This window comes from Notothenia rossii (genome assembly GCF_949606895.1).
Source record: "Notothenia rossii genome assembly, chromosome: 5".
In the NCBI taxonomy this organism is placed as follows: domain Eukaryota; kingdom Metazoa; phylum Chordata; class Actinopteri; order Perciformes; family Nototheniidae; genus Notothenia; species Notothenia rossii.
Genome location: NC_136903.1, coordinates 38,244,379 through 38,256,205, shown reverse-complemented (window position 1 = coordinate 38,256,205; position 11,827 = coordinate 38,244,379). Strand labels below are relative to the sequence as shown.

The following is an 11,827-nucleotide window of genomic DNA, read 5'->3' as shown; positions in this document are numbered from 1 at the left end:
CACACGCAATCGGCTCAAGAAACGTGTCCGTCCACACGAGACCGCTCGACCCGCTGGAGACGCTGTAGTACATATCCCGGGCCTGTAAGTGGCGCTGTACTTCAGCCACAAAATACACCAAAACATCGAAGAAGACCTCCCAAGCATGGTTGCCATGGTAGCCTGGTTGCCCTTCTGTATTTTCGCCGGTCAACATGTCGGTTAAAGTTGAAATCTTCCCGACAAAATTAGAAATGTGCCGGTCAAAGGTCTTCTTTGTTATTTATTGAGCTTTAAAACAAATTGATAACGACTATATAATCATATAATAATAAAATACGGAGTCTCTCTTTTCCTCCCCCTCTCCTGACAGCCTGTCAGTATCGTCTCATGCAGCTGGCTGATCCAGTAATGAGGGACCCGACAGTAAAAATAAACATATTTATAACTAGTTTAGCTAGTTTGAGATGTAATTAAAATAGCTAAGGGTGATGATCTAACTTGAATTGTGTGTTTTGCTCCGCTCATCGCTCCACCACAGCGGGCGGAGCTGCAGGTGATCATGCAGAGCTGTGTTGGGTTCAGAATTCCAGAAAAACAGAACTTCTAAGTTTAACTATTTATTGTAAAGAGAGCAAAATATATACATTACTTGGCCAAGGACTCATCACGTCTTTGGGAATCACAGGCAGCAAAGCCATAATCTGTAACCACCAAATCCGTCAAGAGCCCCGAACCTCGTGCGACAATACATTTTATTAAACAGGGCGTTGCCCGTACATTTATGATTGGTCAAGACTAGCTGAAGAGATACCGCGGTTTAGACTTGGTTCTCTTTGGTTGGTGCACAGACTCAGATAGAGTCTCTTGGCCAGTGCTGTAGTGGGGATTTTTTTACTGGGGGGTCGCTATTTTAATTAGGTCATCCCAAACAATGCCACACAAGTGCGCACACGAACAGTGCACTCACAAAACGGGCAGACAGGTCCACAGAAACTACCGGTATGCTTAGTCCTACTTTAGTTACTGTACTGCAAAAAGCAGACTGCGCTCAACACACACAGACTCAAAACCATGGACACACAGGCACATAAGTTACATAAACAATGTATAGGCCTAAATTGCATAAGCTACAGTATTGCAACTAAGCAGACAGCGCTGCTTCTCTCTCTCTCTCTCTCTCTCTCTCTCTCTCTCTCTCTCTCTCTCTCTCTCTCTCTCTCTCTCTCTCTCTACTTTCCAAATCTATTTAAAACTCAAAACAAACAAAATTCCCAAAGTTGTCCTGAAATTAACTTATTAATTAAACGAAACGAAAAATATAGCCTACTTATGCAAACTACATTGAATCTGGACTTGGAATTATTCTGATTAGGCCTAGCCACATTGCAAATAAGCAGACAGAGCTGCCTTTCTTTCTCACACACACACACACACACACACACACACACACACACACACACACACACACACACACACACACACACACACACACACACACACACACACACACACACACACACAGACACACAGACACACAGACACACACACAGACACCTTGCGTTTTGAAGACTGATACATCCGGAATGGATGAACAAACTTTGCAGCCCAGTTTCCCAGCTTTGCAGTCTTTCCACGGGTATGCCTCTTGTTTCCTCCGCCACATCTCCTCCGTCCATACCTCTGGGAAAGGTGAGCTTGAGCTAGCCAGGGGAACATTGCTAGCGCAGCTAACGTTAACGTTAGTGCTAGCATTATCCACGTCTTTAGGCGGCTCTTATGATGATGTACTAGTAGCAGCTTCACTTGTAGCTTCGGTGCTACTAGCCTCTTTCTTCTTGTGAATTATATTCTTTTTAGAAAAGAAGTCAAGTAAAAATGGTTTGCCTGCCATTACAGCATAGTATACAATGAGCACAATAAGCAAATAATGTAATAATAAGAATCGGTCTTTCTAATGTTATATACAAATAGACTCCACAGCTGCGTGTCTCCGTCAGCAGCAGCTGATCTCTGATCTCTCTCTCCTGTCCAATTAGACTTCACTCGCGTTTATGTCCATATCAATCAAATCTAGCTGGAGGCTCCTGCTGGGTGCACTGTCATGCGAGATACAGGGACCTGGCTCGAAACACTCGGTTGTTGTTGTTGGCGAAACACATCAGCAATGACGTGGGTGACACGGGGGTGAGCAGGGGAGGTGGGGAGAGGCGGGGCTAGGGCGTAAAGTATGAGGTGTGACTTGTGCCAATTAAGATAACTAAGCTAACTGAGCGGAGCACTGACGTGTCAACGTACGCCAGCGCCTCCATCAATTTTGAATGGGTTGACGAAGAATCATAGACTGTATATATAAATGGACGTAGGGTCCGTGACGTCACCCATAGGATTCTGCAGAGTTGCCGAGAAGCCCTTAGTAGGCGGAGTCGGCCACTAACGGCTCGACAGTGAATTCAGATTTCAACTCCCGCCTGCTCCATCCTGCTCAAAATAAGGGCAAAGAGGCGGAGCCGAGGCGGGACCTGCTGCAACCGAGCTGAAAGTTCCAGAGCTAGCTGAAGCTACCAAGCTAAGCTAACATGCTCCCCATCGGCACACTGCCGTGGTATTTTACGTTTCTCTAAGGTAAGCGGACATGAAACTATTCAGCAAAACTATAAATAATAATCTAAGTTATTGAGTTTTTAGCATAATACTTCAGAATCTTAAAATCCCTTTTGTATGCAATTGTGCTAAATTCAACATTGGAATCAAGCAAATATTAATGTTTGCATGACATTAGTTATTTATATTTTGATATCACTTAATTATACGTTTAATACATTTAAGTCAAGCTAAGGTACATGTGATGGTAGCTAGTTAGTGCTCTTACCTGTGAGGCCTCCTCCAAACAGCATAATAACCAGACTGTATCATTAAAACTAAGTACCAGTTCTAGATCCTTGACTTTAGACAAACAATTCAAAAGACATCATGTATTTAAAGACCAATCTTTATTTGAATGTGCCTCTTAACCTGATATATTAGTTATACAGTAATAGTATTGACAATCTAAAAAAACTGAGCAACTCAACAGTCAACTTTATGTTTCTTATTGTCTAAAGCATTTGTTATTTTCATTTCCCCCCTCTCATATTCAGTGTGGACGGATTGAGACAGCGTGGTGTCCAGAAAGTTGCAGAGACTTCAGGGAGAAACCTCCGTGTGATGGACGTCCTGTCTGTTGGTTTGGAGAGGACTGAGGGTCTTTCCTCTGCGAGGGGGACTGGGGGGACTGGGGGGAGGGACTGATGGAGGAGCCCATGCTGGGCAAAGCTGATACCAACTGCACAGGCCTAGTCTGTCACTTTATTTGACTAAATGTGTTTACTTTTACATTTAATAGGTTTACACCTTCTGTCCATATGTGCGTTTAATTTAAAACATTTGATTAACTTTTGGTTCACATTTCAATAAATAGTATTTGTATTTGCACTCCTTTTGTCCATTATTCTTACTGAAGATTGGCCCTATTTATTTGTGACGTTGCAAACTCTGCGGCACAAGGCACAAGTGATGTGAAGCTCATAAAGCGAGGCAAATAGAAATAATCAGCTGATTGTAGATGTGGAAATAGGTGCATTCGATCAGCTGACTGTTTTTACAATAAAAGTAGTTTATTAGTGTACTGGTCTTAAAATCTCATAGCATCAGCTTTTAATTTTCCTCTTGGATGTTCTTCTTGACCCTCAGAGAAGGAGAAAATGTCGTGTCTTTCAGGCATGTCCTTTCCTAACAAAAATTACAGGAAACATAAAACATTATTGCAGAACAAGTGCGTTATTTATGAAAGCGGTGTGTTTGTGTGTTTAGGGTCTCTAGATATAATTATTTTGTAATTGTAATGTTTTTTTTTTATTTCAACAGTGAGCTACAAAGACAATCAGATTATGAATGAAAAGTATGAAGTTCATCAACATTGAAATATATGTTATTATCCAAATAATATTGAGCTGTTATCAAAACGTAGTGCAACTGTAGAAGCTTGCTCTGTTGTCTCACTGAAAGAATAACTTTTACCATGTTTTTTACAGACAATATTGAGAGATAAATAGTAGCAGTTCTCACTATGTGTTGAATATCTTTGCCTAAAATACATTAAATTAGAAAGCTGACAAAATCATATTGCTTGTTAACATCTAAATGTAACTTTTTGCACAGAAAAAACCCTCAACTTCACTGGTGTGTAGGTGATCTAGTATTGTTTAATGGAATGTATATCAGTGTATTAAAGTCAATACTTTCTTGATTCTTTGTACAGTATGAAAAAAATAGTATTTGTACCTGTGCTGAAGTTCACTGCTGTGAGGAGTCCAGTTCTGTCTCTCACTCTCTGGTCCAGCCTGTCTGCATCACCTGGACTCCTTAAACAAACAGATATATATGTAAAGTACCATGTGTACAAACAATATAACTGATTATCTTCTGTTGAACATGTTGGATTGTGTATTGTCCGAGTCAGGGTCCTTTTTATTTTACTGTAACTTTGGAAGTTGTGTTACCAACGCTTGCTGTTTATTTGATACCAATTTGGTAATGTAATTCATAAAAACAACAAGGTTTGGGTTTGTTCTTCAGCTCAATAATGAACTCCAGCTCAACCAACCATATTGTAATATCTAAGTAATCATCTTGAAATATGACATTAATAATTGTAATATACACACATCTTGTTGTGAGGTTGATTTCACATACACTACTTCGACATTAGCTTGTCTACATACTTGAGCATAGCCAATTTAAATTAACCTGAGCGATGCATACAGTTCCTACCTAAATAATAATAATCTCTCTAAGTTACAAGGATGACCTTATTTTATCAACCTCAAACAGAAGCCGTTTGTTGTACAGTATTATCCCACTTAACACTTCTCTATTTCGTTTTAACCTTTATATATAGTCTATGATTTTAAGTTGGAGGCTACTATTAGCATCGTTAGCACCGATGTAGCTACCACTCGCTTACACGCTAACCCAAGCCGTAACTATAATTACGTAGCTGATTAAAATCATTAACACATAAATAAGTACTCGAATTTCACTTACCGCAAAACCGCATTCATGCACCGTCTGTTTCAACCGCAAAGCGAGTCACAATAGTCCGATATATAAGCATGAAGAACAAACAAACACGGCCGGGGGCAAGTTGTGTTCCCTGGATGAGCTGAACAGGCAGAGTGCCTGTAGCTTCACGGGGCAGCTAGCAGAGAGACACGAAGCTAACAGCAGCAGTCACTTCACAGAGCCGTCACTCAATGTGACCACGCCCTAATTTATGCAAAAACTTTAAGACCTAATATAACTAAAAGGGTCGTGTTAGAAAACAATTCACTCACAGATCCATAATCATGAAGGTGGAATCTAACTATATTCATAATAATATTTATTGCATCCATGGGTAGAAACATGTTTTTTTCTGCTGTAAAGTTGGGCATTTTAACATTGGGGTCTATGGAAATTGCTCCTTTCTGCAGTCAGTCCCTATCGGCCAATATATGAACTGCAGTGTGTGCCACTTCCGTATTGGCGTCCCGGCTCTTCCACAGAGTTTGCCGCTTGCGTAGAATACAGGCGACGTCACGACGATGTCAGACGTCAGACGTCACGGCGACGTATCATAGGTGCGATCAAAGTACGCGCTCACGTGGCGGTGGTGTATGAGGTGTGATTTGTGCCAAATGTATGAGGTGTGATTTGTGCCAATGAACCAACTCACTGAGCTCACTAACGTGTCGATCGTCGCCTACCATGCCGTGAACTATGCCGCGAGAGAAGTAACGTGACACTCTCGTCGCCACCCCTCTCGTCTGAGAAGCTACGTGACTTCTGCGTCTGAAGTTACTTTATTTTGGTAGTTATCACCAAATAACCCATTAATGTTACAGCTACGCAGTTGCTGTTCAAGCGAGACTCTATTTCAATATAGTTTTGGTATTAAAATAATGTTACACCCCTTGTATGCCCTGAACGCAAAAACAACCACAGACAAGAATATATATTTGTAATTATCAAAATGATAACAAAGGCTGAAAAAACAGGAGAAGCCTGTCTTCCCTTGGTCTCCAGGAGAAAACTATATATCACCAAGTTTTCATAATTTTGTGTGTAAAATAGATCGCTGCAGTGAACACGACTTTATGTATTTGTTTATGTTTTTTTTATATGGAGGGATGCAAGAAGTTCAGAGAAGAAGCAACCCCTATATATTGTTTATTTTATTTCGTTTCATTTTGGCACCATGGTAGAGGCAAATTTAGAGTTAATGTGCGGAGATTGTAATGTCCCGTTTACTAAAATATGTATTGTTTTATGATGTTTAGTTGACAAAATAGTCACTGAGCTACATTTTGCTGCACTCAAGCATACATCTGAAGACAAGAGTTGTGTCCCCCTTTGGCCACAAGAGGGAGTATATATATTAGGGCTGTAAGTCGATTAAAATATTTAATCGAGATTAATCGCATGACTGTTAATCGCGATTAATCGCAAATTAATCACACATTTTTTATCTGTTCTAAATGTACTTATTTTTCAAGTTTTTAATACTCTTATCAACATATGAGTGGACAAATGCTTTATGCAAATGTTTATTATCATTTGAGCAATGAAAAATATTCTCATGAATATTAAACTGAACATTACAAATATTCGCCTCAATTCAAACCTCTCTCATACAATAATAGAATACAAAGTGTGTGTGTGTGTGTGTGTGTGTGTGTGTGTGTGTGTGTGTGTGTGTGTGTGTGTGTGTGTGTGTGTGTGTGTGTGTGTGTGTGTGTGTGTGTGTGTGTGTGTGTGTGTGTGTGTGTGTGTGTGTGTGTGTGTGTGTGTGTGTGTGTAGACACGGTGATGGATATCGTTGGAGCTGTGCAGCTCAAGGCATATGCTCGGACGGGAGCTGCCTGGACGCTTTCTGCAATCATGTTGCGCGCACTATCCGTGCTGAGTGTGCTGACTTTTCGAACAATGTCCCACTGTCTGGCTACCTGCATTAAAGTCAAGTGCTCGGCGCAGTTGTGGCGAAATGTCGCTCCTCTGTTTTCATTGAAACAGCTCCTTATATCTGTTAGCGCAGCTAGCTAGCACCAGATGCTAACAACAACAAAACACGTAAGGTCTCTCTCTCGCTCGCTCGCGCCACACATACACACAAACACCCTGCCGGTCCTCCCGATGGCCAGTCCGGGCCTGCCGGTGAGCGTGGAAGTGTGGTTTGCCACAAGCGGGCGGCAGGAGCGGGGCTTTCAGCTTGTAGATGGTATTTTAAACTCGATGCGCTCTGAAACTACGGGGCAGTTATTAACGCGTTAACTTGACAGCCCTAATATATATAAATATATATTTTGTATAGATGTTGCAACCATACAGAGCTTTGGCAATACTATATGTAACTGAGGTCATGCTAATTTAATTGAATTGAGTATACCTTTAAGTGGGCTGTCAGGAGGAAACAAAGGTTCGCCAACACATTACTCTACTGCTGAGAAAGGCTGTACAAAGACGTGAAACGATGTGCTGCAATGTCTGTGTATTTTTGAAGAAGGCCAAGTAAAGGAAGAAAGTAATAACTCGCACTGAGTCTTAATACATCACTTTATTTCCTTATTTTCCCCCTTCATTTGAGAAACACTATCCAATGATTTATTATGTTTGTGTTACACACAAACACCATTACTGAATTAATTATAAAAACAAGAATAACCTATACAACAATAGGGAGCCCTGGCTCAAGGACGGACAAAACAAGGACACCACACATGATTCTTTTCCAATTACAGTATATTTATTTAAAGAGCGTAACTAAATTGTGATATCAGTTTAATGAGTAATGTGTGTGTTGTGTACGGGTGTGTGATATGTCAGCAGGGCCGGACTGGGACCATAGGTCAGGCCGGGAATTCTACACCCAGCCAGGCCATACCAGTTTGTTTTGGGGGCGTTTTGCTGGATGTATCGTCAATATCTACAACGTTGCTGCCCTACTCAGTTGCAATTTCCCTTGTGCTGGACCCTGAATCTTGACTTGTCTCGTCAACCTCCTCAGCATCTGCTGGTACTGAATAAGAACCAGCATTGGGATGGATTAAACTCTGATCAATAATTATAATAACTTATTGAGAGAACATGAACATAGCTTGCTTATACTGTTGTCATTACATTTCCTTTGGTTTTGTTCAGTGTCAGTCATAGCTGAAACAGTTTCCTTTCTACCTGCCAGTTCTGTCCACTGAGCTCTGCATCTCTCCCTCAGGGCCATCACCATCAGCATCATCTGATAGTGTTACTGAATAAGGAGAACATGTAATCATTACATTAACAACTATGTATGAAATAACATTATTCAAGAAAATATATTATACAACACTTATTTTATCACTTAGTTGACCCTGTATTTGCATGGCCTAATACCATAATGATTGTCTCCCCTTTAGACAACATAATCATCTCAAGTTATTCACTCACAGTATGAGAGGTTTGTATACAGTTAGCTGCAGTCTAACGGTTATACATATATTTGCCTTGAGTAACATTAAGGACATGTTTGGGTTTTGTGTAGCCTTATAGTCTCCAGTCACACAGAGCCTGCCACTAACTTAGCATTGGACTGAGAAACTGTTTTGTTGACAGTCGATGTGCACATCAGGCTACAATATAGAAAGAAAAGTGGCTCATATAGTGGCACTGACACTAGAAAAGTGGATCACATCACTCCGGTTCTGAGATCATTACACTGACTTTCAGTCTGCCAAATAATATAAAGTATAAGTGTCTTGTTCAGATAAATCTTTAACTGCAGACACTTATACTTTACATAAACCTGCCAGGGTTAGGTTTAGTCAGAAGCAGAGTGTTTGTACTTTGCCCCCCTGTATCTTTGTTTCATTTTAAAAAGTCAAATTGTATCAGCCTCCCATCGACTTTTTAAAATACTGACTGTGTTTATTCAAAAACCATACTAGCACACAAGCCTGTTTTTTTTTGTGTTTTCAGTGTTTTCTGTGTTTTCTGTGTTTCTGTGTGTCGTTATTTCAGTGTTTTTGTGTTTCTGTGTTTCTGTGTTTTCTGTGTTTCGGTGTTTCTGTGTGTCTGTGTTTCAGTGTTTTTTCAGTGTTTCAGTGTTTCGGTGGTTTCTGTGTTTCTGTGTTTCAGTGTTTTAGACATGCTCCCCTTGCTATAATGAAGACAAGTTTTTAAAATGTAAAAAACACTTTTTTAATTTTTTTTAAATGTCCTATTTACATTTTTTTTTTTTTCACACTCAAAATCAAATAGTTATACTGATTGTAACGTCCCCAGGACCGTCTCCAGCTTAGAATTCCCAAGATTACTGGAAATATCATAATGGAGTTTTTTCACTTCAGTCAAAATATTCATGCGTATGCTGTTTTTGACACAAAGATGCATTACATCTACAAACAGAGCATACAATGAGAGCACATGATACACTTTTGATGTTTGTTTCATTTCTTCGGTAATGTTACAGAATGTTTCGGAAAATGAAGATTCCAGGACCACTTTAAATGTTTCTTTTACAATCGTTTCCCAATGACCAGGAATAGTACTGCCAGAACGAACGATATCCAAAATGTCTTCTAGTTTACAAACTTCAGCCATTCTGTTTACACGGGGGTCAATATACATTCTGTTTTCAATCGTCCTCATCACCACACTTATTAAAAGGGTATTGACTACATTCCGATCAATATATACCGAGCGTTTTGCATAGTAGTTCCCCATTTTTATTTTACTTTAAAGAAAAAGTCAATGTATCGAAAAAGAAAAGATCCCTGGCTTCAATCAATCGCTGGTTATTAGTCTTCTTCTTCTCCATCCAACTCGGCATGGATCTTTTCAAGTCTCTCCTTGAGGCGTCTGCAATTTTTGAGATTGTGCAGAAAAGCCTCCGAAGCGCCTTGGATCCTCCAATCATCCGTGAAAATTTCTTTATCAATAAGAGTCTGGTCGATCTCAGTAATGAAGTCGGTGAGCCAGAGTCTTTTCATTAACGCGTTATAATTGTTTCTGAAGAAAATATCGGGCATGTCATTCAGACAATCGTGTTGCCTCTGGCCGGGTTGACTGACTCTCAACAAAAGACCCTTTTGTTAAGTGTTGCGTACATCAAAGTGTATCTAAAAGTATCTTAGTAGCAGAAAATAACTAAAATATGTAAGGTTATCAGAAAAAAAAAACATTGTTTAACTGAACAAGTGTTTGAAAAAACGGCCATTAAAAAGAAACCGAATTCCTTACAAATTACTTCATATTCTACCAGTTGTTAAGTGTTGCATACATCAAAGTGTATCTAAAAGTATCTTAGTAACACAAGAAAAGAGAAAAAAGCATTGATGTCAACAAAAACTGGAATGTTCCATTGAAATAGCGTTAAAATCAAAAAGTACCTTTAAAGAAAATGTATTCATGTTTAAGGTTTTGCATACATAAAAAGTGTATCTTACAGTTCCTTTGTGAGAGAATTACACACAAATCTGCCGAGTGTCAGTAAAAAAAAAGTGCTAAAATCACAAACTTACCTTTTAGAGAAACAGTCTTTTAAGAAAAAATCTAATCAGACTATGTACTTCATTTTCTAGTTTTAAGGCTTTGCATACCTCAAAGTGTGTCTAAAAAGTATCTTGGCAAGAGAAAAAAGCCAAAATCTGCCTAGGCCATTAAAAAGAAACCGAATTCCTTACAAATTACTTCATATTCTACCAGTTGTTAAGTGTTGCATACATCAAAGTGTATCTAAAAGTATCTTAGTAACACAAGAAAAGAGAAAAAAGCCAAAAATCTGCCTAATGTCAGTAAGTAACAACTGGTGGTTTACTCCGTTACCTTCAATATTTGATTTAAAAATACTGCTGCTGGTTTATAAAGCTTTGAATGGTTTAGGCCCAAAATAAATGTCTAACCTACTGCTACAGTATGAACCATCCAGATCTCTCAGGTCTTCAGGGACTGGTCTGCTTTCTGTCCCCAGTCAGAACTAAACATGGAAAAGCAGCGTTCAGTTATTATGCTACAAATATCTGGAAACCTGCAGGTCCGCTGCAACTCTTATTACTTTTAAATCCAGGCTGAAGACTTTTCTTTTTGCCGCTGCTATTAATTGAACTATTTATATCTTACACTGAACTGTAACTTTTATTCATGTATTTTGTCTTTTAATGCTTATTTTATTACCTTTCCTTTTTAATGACTGTTTTGAAATGCCACTTTCTTAATGTCTTTCATGTTTGTAAAGCACTTTGAATTGCCTTGTGTTGAAAGGTGCTATATAAATAAACATTTTACAATAAACAGTCTTTAAGAAAAAAATCTAATCAGACAATGTACTTCATTTTCTAGTTTTAAGGTTTTGCATACCTCAAAGTGTGTCTAAAAGTATCTTGGCAAGAGAAAAAAGCCATAATCTGCCTAGGCCATTAAAATAAAAACAAGTTCCTTAGTTGTGTTGGGGGGTTAGCATCAGAACTGTTGAAGGGGGGCGTTACAGGGGTACGAGTCTGTCTGGCTCTCTGAGGGATGGTGTGTGAGAGGATCACTGAAGATCAAACTTAGATCAGTACTTGTCGCAGAAGGTAGGCTGTGTGTAAACTCCATAGAGGGGAGATTTTGGTACACTGATGGCTGGCTTACGTTGCAAACTTCATCACCTTTTAACAAGAGAGTAAGTATATAAAACGTTATGTTGGATATTTTACACATCAGCAAAAAAAGAAAAAAAAAAAAACATATTTGATTTAAAAAAATAAGCTAGATACAAACACATACAGTTTTAAATACATATATACTCACTTTCCAA

General features: G+C 39.2%; 1 long non-coding RNA gene across 1 annotated transcript; it reads right to left on the bottom strand.

The window, feature by feature from the left end:
- Positions 1-43: 43 nt before the first annotated feature.
- LOC307038714 lies at positions 44-5,584 on the bottom strand. Its single transcript, XR_013808073.1, has 3 exons — positions 5,065-5,584; positions 4,303-4,382; positions 44-3,750 (listed from the first exon to the last, which is right to left on the bottom strand). It is a non-coding gene; the product is annotated as an uncharacterized lncRNA (long non-coding RNA).
- Positions 5,585-11,827: the final 6,243 nt, after the last annotated feature.